At 40.8% G+C, this 14,822-nt stretch overlaps 1 protein-coding gene across 2 annotated transcripts in view; it reads left to right on the forward strand.

Annotated features, from left to right (window-relative positions):
• LOC121356893 (cytochrome P450 7B1) overlaps nucleotides 1–14,822 on the forward strand; it is a 124,912-nt gene that overhangs the window by 232 nt on the left and 109,858 nt on the right. The gene's annotated exons all lie outside the window — the stretch shown is intronic.

Raw genomic sequence — 14,822 nt, forward strand, 5'->3', positions numbered from 1 at the left:
GGGGCCCGCGGGCGGCAGCTGCGCCGCCGGGGGCGAGGGAGAGCCGGGGAGGCGCGGCGGGGGCGGCGGAGGCTCCTCGCCTGACCTCGGACGGGGGCGGCCGCTGGCACGTGGGATTCTGGTCTCGCCTCCCGGGGATGCGTGGAATCCCGTGCTCCGAAAGGAGCTGTGGACGTAGCACATCCCCGGGCAGCTCGGCATGTGTGAGCGTACGCGACGCTGAGGCTGGCTGAGAACCTGCTGCTCCATGAAGCAGCAGAGAGCCGGAGCGGCCCGCGGCAGCTGTCCCGCCGAGCCCCAGGTGCGCCTGCCCTACCTGCAGCCGCTGTGCGGGGGTTGCGACATCGGCTCTCGCTGCCCTTATCTTTGTGCCGAGTAGCTTGGGTCATAGATGTTCTAGTGACTTCTGCTAGTGTTATTCGTGCTGTTGCCTTTAGTTTCTTTAAAGTGTACAATCCATGTAAAATCAAAGAAGGTACGCACGTGTTCGGAGACATTTCAAGAAGAACGTGCAGCATTTTGAGGGGAAAAGAAGCACTGTCTGGAACTATGTTTTCTAAATACCTGTTACTTTATATACTGACATTTTCCCAGGTAGTTTTCACTTGATGAAGTGAAATGCTTGGCCACGTGAAGCTGATACTCGATGCTCTTCAGTGTCTCTTCTGCAACTGATGAACAAATGTGTGTAAAGGCTGACGAAGGAGGAATGAAGAAGGAGAGGGATCAGTATTCACTGGATTGTTTGCTTATTTTTAATTCATAAAATGAGATGCATAGAAAATAATAGATGTAATTCTGAATAGTAAACTGTTTCTATTCCTAGTAAGTTATTTTGGAAGATGTAGGCAAGCAAATGCAAAAATTAAATTGCACTACTAGGTTCTAAACAAAGTTAGAAGGGCAGTCTGGTATTTTTAGACCAATACCCTTAACTTTGGGACCATGTATAGAATGAATTCAAAAACAGTGAAAATTCGTGTTTTGGTCCCAGAAGGCATCTGTAAACAGACTCCTTATTTCCATGGTGTCTGGTTTGTAAACATTATTATGTGTGATTTGACTTAGAGAGCCCAATCCATTCCTTAAGGAGACATCCATCCCAGTGTTTGAGTGGGGTCATCCCATAACACGGACTGCTTGACAGTAGTCTGTGATGATGCTTCATGCTTCAGCTCAGTTTATGAAGTGGACAGTTGCTGCTCAACAGGTCACTCCTCCTCCTCATCATCACCCATGCTTCTCTGACCCTCTGTGAGTGTATTCTGGGGATTAAACACATAAAAACTATTTTTTTTTTGATATGTTTAGTTTACTGCCAGTCTAGTTTGCTGTTCCCTAAAGAACATCAGCACAGAAAACAAAAGGGGAGCAGGAAGGCAAATGGGATTGACCATGCTTCTCTGACCCTCTGTGAGTGTATTCTGGGGATTAAACACATAAAAAACTATTTATTTTTTTTATATGTTTAGTTTACTGCCAGTCTAGTTTGCTGTTCCCTAAAGAAGATCAGCACAGAAAACAAAAGGGGAGCAGGAAGGCAAATGGGATTGGGTGTCTTTTTAAGGCTAGAAGATATTATACTGCCTCAGCCATATTATAAATTGTGCCTGTCATTAGTTTAAATTCTGGTACAATTGTAAAAGAATTTTTGAGAGTGGAAACAGGCAAAGCTGTTGCTTGTAAAGTTTTCAGCCAGATGTGAGTGGTAGGGAAAAAAGGATCAAAGAACCCATTCTGAATTATTTTTATACCCCTTATGGCTGTAGTGTTTTTCAAGGGCAGTTTAGAGTCTACAGCAGAATGGTTTGTGTCACAGCAGTAGAATGTTATACAGAAGACCTCACAAGAAGGTGTACTGTCTTGTCCCAAAAACCAAACTGCTGTTTGATTAATTTACTATTTGAAAGCCTGTGCTGTTTCTTAGAGAACTGTACGAAGCACTAGCGAGCAAGAAACTGCAAATAATAAATGGCAAAACCCATCGACCTCTGTGTGGTACAGCCCTCAGCAGAAGGTGCTGGTGTTGAGGTATTGTCCTGCTCCAGTAAAATGTGCAATTAATTCTCTTTCTTTTAGCATAAAGAAAGAAAAGAAATTTTGCATGGTGTGTAGAGGTGCCTAGCAGCAGCCTGCTGATGTTCAACAACCATTTCTGATCTGTGGGAAGAAAAGCCATTCTAAGGGTGCAGTGGAAGATGGGGTTAGAGCTTAGTTCATGCTTCTCAAATTTGGTGCAAGTCTGGGATCTCCCCTTGCTTATCAGGCCCTTATCAGTTTATCCATCCCCATGTGCCCTCCACATGGGGAGTGTTGGCAAATTACTCCATAAATAAATGCCAAAGTCAAGGCTATATTCCTGGTCATGGATCGTAGTCATTTGGACAGAAGAGCAGACAATGTGGAGCTTGCCTGTGCTAGAAGAAATGTTGGTACTTCAGGCATGCATGTGCTCTTATATAAGTTAATATGTTGCCTTAATGTTATGCTTGTAGCAGTGCAAACCCTGTATAAGGAGGTTGTTGTTTCTAAGGTACCAAGATAAACTTTACCAGAATGATCACATTTGACATCTTAACCACAGCCCTGCATGGATTCCATCAAGTTTACCACAGTAGGCAAGTGTGTGTATATATAAATGAAGAGCTTGCGTGAGTAAATAAACACCACTAACTTGCACTTCAGAGATCTCTCTGTTTGTTTTGCTGGGTGATGCCTCTGTCCTGCTTGACAGAGGTGAAGCACAACCACCTTTGTGGCTCTTGAGAGTTACACATCTAGGAGCATAATGAGGGTTTGTATATCCTGGAGAAGAGAACTTCCTCAATCCATCACTGATGTTCCTTAAGCAGATGTTACAGGATTTCACTTTTTTTGGTATAAGGTGCTTCCCCTCTGTTTCCTCTCAGGCTGAGGTGCTCATTACTGGAGCAGAAAAGGTGCTGAATTGACTTCATCTGCTGTTGCTTTTATCTGTAATGCCATTGATGTAACCTGGCATTACAAGATTGGAGGGTGAATTCAGTACCAGTTTTCTCAGATAGGGTAGAAAGGAAGAGGAATTTCCTTTTGTATAAATGCTTATCATTTGAGTGCTTGTGGCAATAATAACACAAAGGAAACTAATTGGAGTCTTTGCCAGGTTTTGTATCACAGATGGTGAAGAAACAGAAGTAGAACAAAAGTTTCTGTAATCACAGAAAAAATTTGAGTTAAACTCAATGTCAAATGAGTCTCGGTGCCTTCTGCATGCTAAGAGAGATCTCCCTCTTAGTGGTTAGTGAAGAAAAGCCTATCTAGGCTGTTTGCTGGGGAATGTGTTTTCTCTAGAGATCACTTCCTTCTTGCTGCTGCATGAAAGTATTTCTGCTATGGCAAAAGCTGATGGTTTCCTAGGCTGGAGACTGTACAAATTATTCTCTTTTGCCTTCATAAAATGTCTTACCTCAGCCCCAGCTTCATGTGATTTTCTCTTGGTGTTTTCAAACTGCTTTTCCACTAGCTGTACACAGTCTCACGGAGCAGGAGGTGAGATGTCAGGTGAAGCTGACTGCCATTTGTCTTCCAGCAGTGATGCTGCCCAAGTCAGAGAAGGGCCCATGAGATCTTCAGGGGCTGTGTCTCCTACTAACTTATATAGGTGTAGTACTGTTCCACTTTTTCTTGCTCAAATTGATGCATATTTTTGGTTGCTAGTGTTCATTGCATGTCCATGACTGAAAACGGTCACAGATTGTAACCAACAATATTGGGAAAGGCTGGGGTATTCTCTGACTCCCTCCTTGAAGAGCAGATGCTGAAAATTGCTAGGAAGAAGGGGCTTAGGTTGATCACAGATTAAAACCACTGCCTTAGGGGAAGAGGACAGTGGAGAGAAGTGGAACAGGAATTGTGTTCCTGCTTATCTATTGAAATTGAATCCTTCTCCTAAGCTTTGCATCCTGAAGTTTTCCAGATAAAGAAAATACAGTCTGACCCTGGAAAAAGGTTCCTCATCAGGTTTATAACTGCTTGGAAAGTTAACACACCTCTGATGTGAGCTGCATCAATGACAGGGTTTGTAAAAGTTATTCCCTCTACAATTCTATTGCTTTAAAATGAAAGAAGGTAGATTTACTTTATATAATAGGAACAAATTCTTTATGGTGAGGGTGATGAGATACTGGAAGATGTTTCCCAGAGAAGTTGTGGCTGCCCCATCCCTGGAAGTGTTCCAGGCCTGGTTGGATGGGGCTTTAAGTTACCTCATGGCAGGGATTTGGAACTAGATGATCCTTAAGGTCCCTTCTAACCCAAACCATTCCATGATTCTGTAGGTTTGTAGGGTTGGTATTTTAATTATTAGGAATGGTCTTCACGGTCAGGATTGCTCGTGAGGAATGCTATGATACGTGGCTCATGTTGTGGGCTTTACTTTACAGCAGTACAAGAATTTCTGTGCTGCATTAGATGGGACTTGTACCTTCTAATATATTGTTTCTGACCAGTTTTTAATGCATCAGAACATGGTATTAAAAAACCCTCAAACTTATACAGTGTAATTGTAGATTGAAGTCAACATAAGAAGAATTGCATGATACATTTCTCAGGAAGGATTTTGCTGTGACCTGTTATGGATTTAAAGCCTTGTTGAAGCAAACTGTCTTTCATTTTCCCTTTTATTCTATATCTTAAAATACCTCTGATCTATACAAATACATTAATCTAACATACTTTTCCACAAAATTGCTCTCTTGAACCCATACAGATATTGTTGAAAAGAATATAGATTTTGTCTTTGCCTTCAAGAACATCTTATCCTTCTCTGTGACAAGCTGTGAGCTTGCTAACAGCTCTCTTACCAAGCGAATTGTAGTTCACAAGATGTCATCAGCCTGTCTTTTTTACCACTTCTGCTAATTTAGGCAATATGTTAAGGTAGTTTTCAGTTGGAGGGAACATCAGGAAGGACAGATAGAAGGATACCAGAAAAATCTGGCCTCTTCCTTCTTACCTTGGCCTTCTGCAGAGGCCTTTTCTCCATTCTTTTGATTTGACCTCTAGGGAGTGCGCGTGTTTTCATGACCTCCTTTTGTTTACTGTCATTGTCCGATCTTACTCCACTCTGAAAAGGACTGAAGACTGAAACTGTTTAAGGCAGAAAAGTAACAGTTCTGTTTCTTAAGTAGCCTTAGGAAACCTTTCTTTCTCACCATCACACTTGGGTTTTCTGTCAACTGTTCACTGCTGTGCCAAGATGTGGTGGAAGCTTATTTCTTTGCTTGCATCTACTGGTCAGAGCTTAAGTGAAGGTAGAATAAAATGAAATCGGCAAAACTGTAACCTTCTCAAGGTGTACAAGTCTCCATTCACAGGCTGTTGGTTTTTCTTGTGGCTCTAATAGACCTGGAGAGCCATTATATCATGGGTCTTGCACAGTAGTGTGTTTCAAGACAGGTTTTCCTTTTTCTTTATTTTTTTTTGTCTTGCTTCTCATCCTTCTGATTTGTAGCATGTGTGTCATGCACATTTTGAGTTCCACTTCCTACCAGTACTTTGAAGATGACATTAAAGATGAGACCTCTTTTAGAAGATAAGGAACCTTCCTAGTGATCTCTGATTTACAGAATTCTTTGCTTAAGGTACACTGCCACCTAGCAACAGTTTCCCTTCCCTCCCAGTTTTCTTGACCTACTTTGTTGGGGGTTGTTCAGCTTTATAGTTTATACCTGGTCTGGCCTTGATCAGCATCCAGAACCCATCAGTAGATGCCATCCTGGTAAATGTATATGTGTGAGAGGTGGAGATATTTTTAGTGGCAATAAGAACTGCTAGCTTCTGGTTTCTGACTAAAATACAATAGTTTATACTTTCTTGGGTTTTTTTTTTTTCTCCCCATATTTCTGTGGAAGGGGCCTATAATTTTTTTTCCTTGGAATTATTGATTTTGCTTTCTTCTGTTCTTTATTTCTTGGAGCAAATAAAATTAAAGGGTGAGAATTAAAGGGAATCGCTTTCAGCTCTTTTTATTATTCCAGTGCAACATGAAGCATGGAGTGTCCATCTAGAGCACTGTACACAAACAGAGCTTACAGAAAGTTCTGGACAACTAACCTTTCTGCTCCTCTTCCAAGCTGATAGTCCCAAAGGTATGAATGAGGACAACCCACATGAATACATAGTGCTTCAAAAATTATATTCATGCTTGCCACTATATTTAGAGGAAGAAAGCAGGGTGGTTGGCAAATCTTAGCTGATAGGTTACAAAAGGTTACTGGTTTGAAGGAAGAGAAAAAGGGGCAAATCTTAATCCTAGTGTCCTCTGACATGAGCAATGAACTACTTCTCCTTTAAGCGTGATGGTGAAATTTGCCCCCCAAAGTGTTTAGTAACTGGTGATGTAACTAGAGAGCTGCATCATCAGGTGACTGCAGGATTTCCTGGAGTCTCGACTCACAAAGCTACCTGGGGCTTAGCTCCCTCAGGAAGGAGTCACTGGCATGCAGGGACTTCACTAAGTCCCAAGCTTGCAGTCTTGCTTGTGGACTCCTCCTCAGTTCCCCTACTGTAAATTGGAGGTCAGTGTGGTCTCTTGATTTACAGGTAACACAGACAAATGCTTCACTGGGCACTCAGAGAGTTGTCAGACATGCTGAAAAGAATTCTTGCACGGTATAACTGCTCAACATATGCTGAGGAACTGTTTGTTGCCTGTCCATCCCTTTCTCCTATATGCTGAAATACAATTTTAGGTATTGTATTTTTGCAATAGTCAGCTACGTTGTTGGATTGGGCCAGCTGCTTTAGTGTTTTGCTCAGTTATGAGAATTATGGTCCCATATAAAATGTTTGTTTGTTTGTTTGTTTTTGGTTTCTTGGGGTTTTTTTCTGATGTGGGGTTTTTGGTTTTTTTTTTAGTTTTTTTTTTTTTTTCCCCCAGTCAAGTGTTTTGATTAAGAAGTTGGGCAGGGCTTGTTTTGATAAAGTAATATAACTGTTCTTAGCACTCCATCTAGTCACTTATTTAACTTAGCGCATTGTAATGCCAGAGAGTGGGGGAAATACAGAAGCTAAAGGAAACAGCATACGTGCAATGTTAATACACTATATGAAGTTAAGGAAAATCTCACTGTTAAGTTGGCAGTCTTTTTCTCTTTTATCCAAGTTTTATAGATCTCCTTGCTATTGGAGCCAGACTTGGAACACATTTTCCTGACTTCTAGTTTTGTGCTTTAACGTGCTGCCTTTTCTTTCCAAGACATTTACCATATATGTATGACATTATAGCTGTCTGGTAAACTAACTTTTTCAACCATGAGGCAGATTTTGAATTCTGATTTCAAACTTCAGTAGTGTTCTTTTTCTTTCCCCATCATTTACTGATCCTTTTACAAGAAGCATGTAGGATTTTAGGCTAATATCCATTTGCATGCCGTCTGGGTGAATTTTGGCTGACTGAGAGTCCCATAAAACAAAAGTTTCCTCTTTACAAACCACATGGATCTTGGCTGTAGATATTCAGTCCCTTTCTCCACAAACTGTTTTTAATGGTGCCAGATTCTTCTGTTTCTTCTCCTTGTTTGGCACATGTCAGGAAAAAAAAAATCTTGGCTCTTGTATAGAACATATCTTGTTTCCTCTTAACTGCTCGTACTTTCTATTCGTAATTCAAATCAGCACAAAAATGCTATGGTTGTGCTTCTCATGATTTAATCTTGTAGTTTCCTAAGCAATATTCCAATTCTCTTAAAAAAATAATGCTCTCTCATACTGTAGGCCTGGTGGTAGGAGGTTCTAGCCGAATGCAATGGATGTGTACCTGTTGATTTTGGAGAATATGCATGGAGTCCTGGCTAAGTGGCCTGCTCAGGAGGCATGTGAAGAAAGAACAGATGAGCAAAATGAAGCTAAAATGGGGTGTTACAGCAGTACCCTCTCCCCCATCCATCCAGTTTCCCCTTTCTGACACTGTAGTGAAAACCTGGACTGCAACACTGCCCTTTGCAGACTAATGTCCATAGTGGGTGGTTGAAGAAGTGTCTCCTTCCTGTGGAGACACTGGCCCATGGCAGCCCAGGGATCTGTCAGAAAGTGTGTGTGTGTGTTTGCCACAAGCTACTCATTTTCCTTGCTGACAGCCTTACTGTGCACCCTTTGAGCTCTTGTATGAGTCAGTGTGCTTCTCATGGCTAAGGCAGAGTGCAGTGCTGTGGTTGTGCTGTGGTTTATTGCGAATGATTCATTGTGGCCCTCCCAAAAAATCAGCAAACTGCTTAGTGGCCTGCTCTTTTCTTACCCCTTGTCTTGCTTCTCTTAAGATTGTTCCCCAGATTTCTCCTGAGTGGACGTTACAAATTTTTATGTAACTTGCGTTGTCTAAAATGATTTGGACAGAATTAGAAATTTTTCAATGATATGTTGAAAAAAATGATCATAGAAAATTGCCACATTTCTTTACTTTTTGAAGTGATAAAGTTTGTTTTTTTTTTTTCAATTACAGTCTAATTTCAGCCTGGTGTGAGAATGCAGAAGTTATTAGCTCTGGCAGCTCTGTTTGTTTAAAAAAACAAAAAACAAAAACAAAAACAAAACCAACCCAAATATTCCTTAACATGAGAAAACTATTGCTGTTAAAACACTGGGCAGAACTGATGAAGTCAGTTTTTCAGTCTTTTTGTACTCTTTCTTTCCCTTTGTTTGCATGCCAGCAAGAGAGTGGGTCTACTCTTTGTCACAGTGTGCTACTGTAGTCTGTGAAAGCTTCAGAGGGATGGTCTCCAACTTTCTAACAGGACCCCAAGGAAAACCAAAAAATACATTTAGAAACTCCCATTTAATGAGGTTAACAAAAGCAGGATGCTTAGGAAAGAAGGACAGTTGCTACTATCTCCTCAGAGAGAATTTGACTGACCTCCATTGCTGGTCTACTCACCTGATGCTACAGTAGTGTTTGGACATCATCCCTAGCTGGAAAGTGCTGCTCTGTGTTTTCTTCTTCAGTGCTGGCATGGTTTTTCAGGTTACAATAGCTTGTCTTCAGAGCTTCTGGTGTGAGATAGATCATAGCCATGTTAATTCTCTCCAGCTGGTTTTTCAGCATGAGTATATTTGGTAGTCACATTTGGGAAGCTTCTCTAAAAATAGCTCAAAGAGTGGATTGATGGCAAAGCATAATTTTTTTCCTTCAGTTGTTCAGGAACTGATCTGCAATATTTACTTAGCTCAGACTTATACTTCATTAAGACAGAAAAATGTCCATGGAAGATTTACTTTTGTTTTCGTAGGTACCAGTATTTGTAAATTATTTCCAAGTGCATTATGTGTTTCCTCCATGTCCCTCTCAAAAACTTCTGTTATTCTATTGGAGCAGATTTTTTTAATGTTTTTAAAAGCTTTTAAGATGACTAGGTTAGTTTCAGCATAACCATTTTGCTTAAATAGCAAATTTCCTAGACCTACAGCTGAGGGTGAGGCATGTTGCCAGAGCCCGCACTGCAACATTCATCTGCGATTCCTCTTTAAGAAGTAGCAGCTGTGTAGCTGTGCCAGGAGTGAAAATGTCTCAGTTCAGGAGTCATCCAAGAACCAATTGTAAAACATGGTGAACCCACTGAATTGATATTTGGGAGGAAAAATGAAAGTACTGTGAGAGCTGGCTTGTATGTAGTGCTCTGTTTAACCTTAAGTACATGCCTGAAAGATTCTGGGTGAACAGCAGTAGGACTTAGATGTGGGTATCTGATGATGAAATGGAGCCCATAGTGCATGACTACACAAAAGATGTTTAGGCCTCTCAGGGACAGTTGCCATCACAGTGTCTGTGACTGATGGTGATTCATTTCTACACCCTGGAACAAGGGCAGCAAGGGGTCAGAGCCTCGGCTCCTTCTGAGGACCAAATGAGGGAAACTTGGAGTTTGTGTCCTAGCAGCTTGCACATAATATCCTTTAAAGCCAGGTTAAATTATCTGTCACTGTTAAGGCGCGACACAGAATTGTTCACAGCAGGACTGGAGAGGTTCCCCCTGTATGTCAGTGCTCAGTGGCTTGGGAAACAGCTGCTTGCGCAGTGTCTGGTTTTGTGGTTGAACAGACAGCTCAATTTCTGGCATTGCTGCTTTAAGAGACAAAAATTATAATCAAGCTTCAAAGAAATCTTGCATATGTGAATGAGTCAGAATTATTTTTTCTTGTATAAGCTCTTTAATTTCTTGCATCTTTATGTAGTGAAAACACTGCTAGATCCTACTTGATATTACCACCTTATGAGTGAAGGGACTTTTTTCACAACCTTTGGACTTCCTTACATAGAACCACATCAGTTATAATAAATTCAGAGCCTTAAAAACCTGTTGTTATGAAGACTTTAAAATAAAACTGTGCAGGCTGTGTCTGTTCAGTGGTAAGAAGCTAAAATAAGACAATGCTGAGATCTGTTGGGCTCAAAAGAAAGTTCAGGTTTCCTGCTTTCGTGATCTCTATTCCAGGAGGAAAGCTTTGTGTTTCTATCTTGGAAACTCAAGTCTAATAAAGCACAGTTATTGTGACCCATCCAGTCTTACTTCCCACATAATCTAGTCTTTTGCAATGTCTACTGCATTTGCTATATTAAATTGTGTTTGAACACAACTGTGCATGGAAGGATGTCCTGCCTTTGGTTTATTTTTTACTTTAAGGGATGTTCTTACCATTCTGTTTTCACTTTTAGAAAAGAGGGTGGGTTCACTCTCATTAGTGAATGTATATATCCTTTTAAACATTGAAAAGATTTAAGCAAAACTTATGAAAAATGTCCTGAGATGTCGTCCAGTGCAAACAAACAAGACCCTCCCCTGTTTAAAGTATTAAATACTGCTGTTGAAAATAAATGCCTGCTTAAAGACAGGTGTATATTTAAAGGCGTGGGCAAGTTCATCTGACACATCTTTGCTTGTGTCTCAATGACAATTTAGCGTGGACTGAAGCAACTTGCTTTTTATGCTTTCTCCTCCACTGCCAAGAATGTTTGGGTGGACCAATTTATGTGTGCTGCCTGCTGCTGCTCTGTAGTCTCTGCATTGCATGCTTGCTTCATTGTTTTGGGAAAAAGATCAACCAGTTCTTTTAATGAAGACTGTGAAAGCCAGAGATAATTCAAATGGGACTGATGAACCAGTGCTTCATTTTTTTGCATAGACATAAAGAAAATCTTGTTTGTTTTGCACACAATTTCAGCATATTTTGTTATTAATAATATCTCTGAGACTATTGTTTAGGAGTGAGGCATATGTGTTATCTCATGCCTCCAAATTGTGTTGCAGCCGTTCCAGATGCACTGTTCTCAGATGTACTGTACCCAGTAGAATTGTGAGGTATAAAGCTGTTTAAACTGTAGTGATACAGTTGGTTTCATCAAAATGAAAACCCTGGAAGATTTTTCTTGTAATTGTTTTTAGCACAAGTACTATGTGCTGATTTGGAACATCAGATAGTGTCTGTTATTAGACCATGTGAAAAAACCCCTTCCATATGTGCATATGGTTGCAACCTTTTAGGTAATTGGTGATGTTGGAAATGTCCTACAGAGATACAATTTTTGATCCCTTGGTCATTGTATTGAAGGCTGCACACCTGGCTCAGTTCTCAGTGAATGACTGTGGTGTTGGAGGTGACTGGAAGATGGAAATCCCCACGTGTGCTATGATGGTGGTGAATTCTGAATGCCTTAGGATTCCCACATGTGCAGGACATTTTCATCCCCACAGCTTTTGTTCGGTGGTCAGGATCCAAGGCTCTGGGTGACAACATCCCTGCTATTGCTACATGTGACCATTTGTACCTCTGGCATCCTGTTTAGTCCCAGGCGCAGTGATCATTTACTGCTGCACCTTCAGCCCTGCTGTGTGAGATTCTCCCTTTTACTTTTTGTGGCAAATATCAAATCATCTCCTTAAAGGCAGCAGGGTGCTGGAAAGCCTCTCCTTCTCATAGCAGTCAGTAGAGTTCTTAAGATTGTGGAAGGAGTAGACTTAGTTAACTGCCTGCTGAAGTATGAATTTTACTGCAAGTCAGCATAGAATAACACAGAATCATAGAACCTTAGGTTGGTTTGGGTTGGAACAGGCCTTAAAGATCATCTATTCCAGCTCCCCTGTCATGGATAGGGATGCCTTTCACTAGATCAGGTTGCTCAAAGCCCCATCCAGCCTGGCTTTGAACACTTCCAGGGATGGGCATCGTGCCCATCCTTGAGCAGTCTGTTTCAGTGGACATCTCTTTCATTTTCCAGAGTTGGGTTGGTCAAAGAAGCCTCAATAAATAAGAGTTTGCATGCTAAATTTCTCAGAACTGCTCTGTTTAGGAGGAAGCAACCAGCACATTTGGATTGCATCATACAGGTAGGGTTCTTAGGCTCTTTTGCAATCTTTTCGTAATGATTAGAACCTGACTGCAGAGTCTGGCTGCTGCATAGCACTGGATTTATGTCACTAAAGGATAAAGTCTGTATTTCTCACTCCTCACTTTTTCAGCAGGACTTATGTCTTGTATCATCCATTTTGTTCTGCTAGATATTTGAGTACTTCTTTTGGTCTGATCTCTCAGTTCACTTTTTTTACTGTCCACAAAATTCATTGTGCTCTTTAGTAATTGTCTTCATGAATTCTTATTGCTATGCTCAGAGGGTAAGCTAGGCTAATGAGACCCCTTTTTTTTCTCATTTGAGTGAGTTTTGCTAATTGCTTTTGTCACACTGGAACCTGTAAGAGGATTTTCTGTGTACAAAATGACAACAAAAAAATGAAGCGCTTTTGTTGGTAAGTCACCTGGCAATTCCTCATGGATCCTCAATGTAGCTGTCAGCTAGCATGAGTGACTCCTTAACGCCCAGTGCCTCTAATTGTCCTTTATTTCCTCTCTGTTTTCCTTGTGTGGGATTTCTCAATTGATGGGATGAAACTTGAAAGCAGGTTGTGATGGAGTGCATCTCCATCAGCAGGAGAAAGAATAAAAGAATGAAATTAGGATGGTCAACATGCATCAGGAAGAGAAATTTCTTCCAGCTCCTGCCCTGTCCTGTGGTTGTAGCTGATCCCTTGCCATCTCAGTTCATAACTTGTATTGTTACTTCCCTAACAGCTCAGCTCATGCCAGGACCCTGTCACTAAGGGTGCAGACCTAAGGGGCGAGGACTTCAACACTTAAGCTTTTCAAAGGCTCTGTGCTCTCCCCATTATCAATTTATCTCCATCTCTTTCCCCAAGTCTTGCTTATTGTAGTGAACATCACTCTTAGCACTCATCTACCCCAGAATTGTATAATTATTTTCAGCATGAGGCTTGCATAAGGTTTTGTGAAATTCTTAAGAAAGTATAATTGAATGAATTTCAAGCCCCAGAAATGAGATGGCAGCTATTAGTTGAATGTATCTAAAAGGTGACAGCCTCCTTGAGTCTTGGGTTTACCTGTGTCTAGCTTTTGAAGAAAATTTACATTGAACCTAATAGTTATTTACTATTATTAACCAGTAATTTAAATTATTGATGTTTTCAAAGTTCACTAGGTTTATGTTAAATCAAGATATATTGGGAATTTTTTTTTTTTTTGTTTTGCTTGAAGTTTTCCCCTTGAGCTCTACTGTAGTCCTTTATTATCTTCGACTTTGTCGAGAGTAGCTTGAAAGCTCCTTGCCTTTTCTGCCATACCTGCCTTCTGCAGGACTCCTTGCAGGAAGGAATTAGAGCCATTGCTATTCTCTTCATTTATATAATTCTGTCATTGCCTTGACATCAGCGTAATCTTCTTGACTGGCTGATCAAACTGATTTTCAACAGTTTTAGACAGAGTAAAAAATTAGTGCATTTAGGTCTTCCTTGATTTTTCTGGCAGTTTTCTCTGTCATTCAGACTGGCAGTTTTTTCTTTATCTCAAGTCCCTTTTGTTTTTTTCTGTGCTTATCTTCTTTCTTATAAAATATCTGCTACAGCTGGAATTTTGTAACTTTTAGATCTTTAATTCTTCTAATCTTATGTCAAAGCAGTTAACAAGTGATAACAGACCCTTATCAGACTTTGTATTATTTCAGCATTCAACATGAATTTTTGGCCTTATTTTAGACATTTGAGATTTTCCACAAATTTTGATAAACCCAGGATTTTATTTTAGATTTTTACTCGCATCAGAAAGCTTTGATGGTAGCTGCATGTTTATCATACAGCCAAATGAAATCTCTTCTGTAAGTGGTGTGTGTAGATTTAGCCTTTTTGTGGTTCATAACACATCAATAACAACTGAAATACTATTGCAGCAAGAAAATCTGTTCAAAATCACAGCAAATCCTGCTGCTGTAGGCTTCAGAAAAGGGAGAAATGCTCTGGTTTGCAGTCCTGTTTCTACCGTGAAACAGCTTTGGATTTTGTTATAGAGGAAGGGTTTGCATTTTTACTTTGCAGGATGAAAATACACAGTAGTTAAGGGTGCCTTAAGGGATAACTGCAGACTCTGTCTCTCTCGGTGATGTATAAAGACCAGCAAAAGGTTTCCAGCCCGGCTGCATTAGATGGTTTGTGGCTTGTCCTCCCACCACGGCTGTGCCTGCAGAAGCCCTCTGGCAGTGGCAGCAGAACCTGGGCATGCAGCGGGGTGCCGTGGTAGCTCTCTCTGATTGAAGAGCCCCCTTTGCATGTCTGTTTGAGACATGTTTGCTCACATGGAATTTACTGATGATTAGGGCAGACCAGGCCATACAGGAAGGAGTGGAAACCTTAATGCTAAAGACATGCAGCCTGACCATGCACAAGTTCTTTGCTTTTGCCATATTTACACTTGGTGATTTACCTCACCATGTAAAGGATAATACTTGGCAA

Source organism: Pyrgilauda ruficollis, unplaced genomic scaffold, assembly GCF_017590135.1.
Source record: "Pyrgilauda ruficollis isolate IOZ18807 unplaced genomic scaffold, ASM1759013v1 scaffold30, whole genome shotgun sequence".
In the NCBI taxonomy this organism is placed as follows: Eukaryota; Metazoa; Chordata; class Aves; order Passeriformes; family Passeridae; genus Pyrgilauda; species Pyrgilauda ruficollis.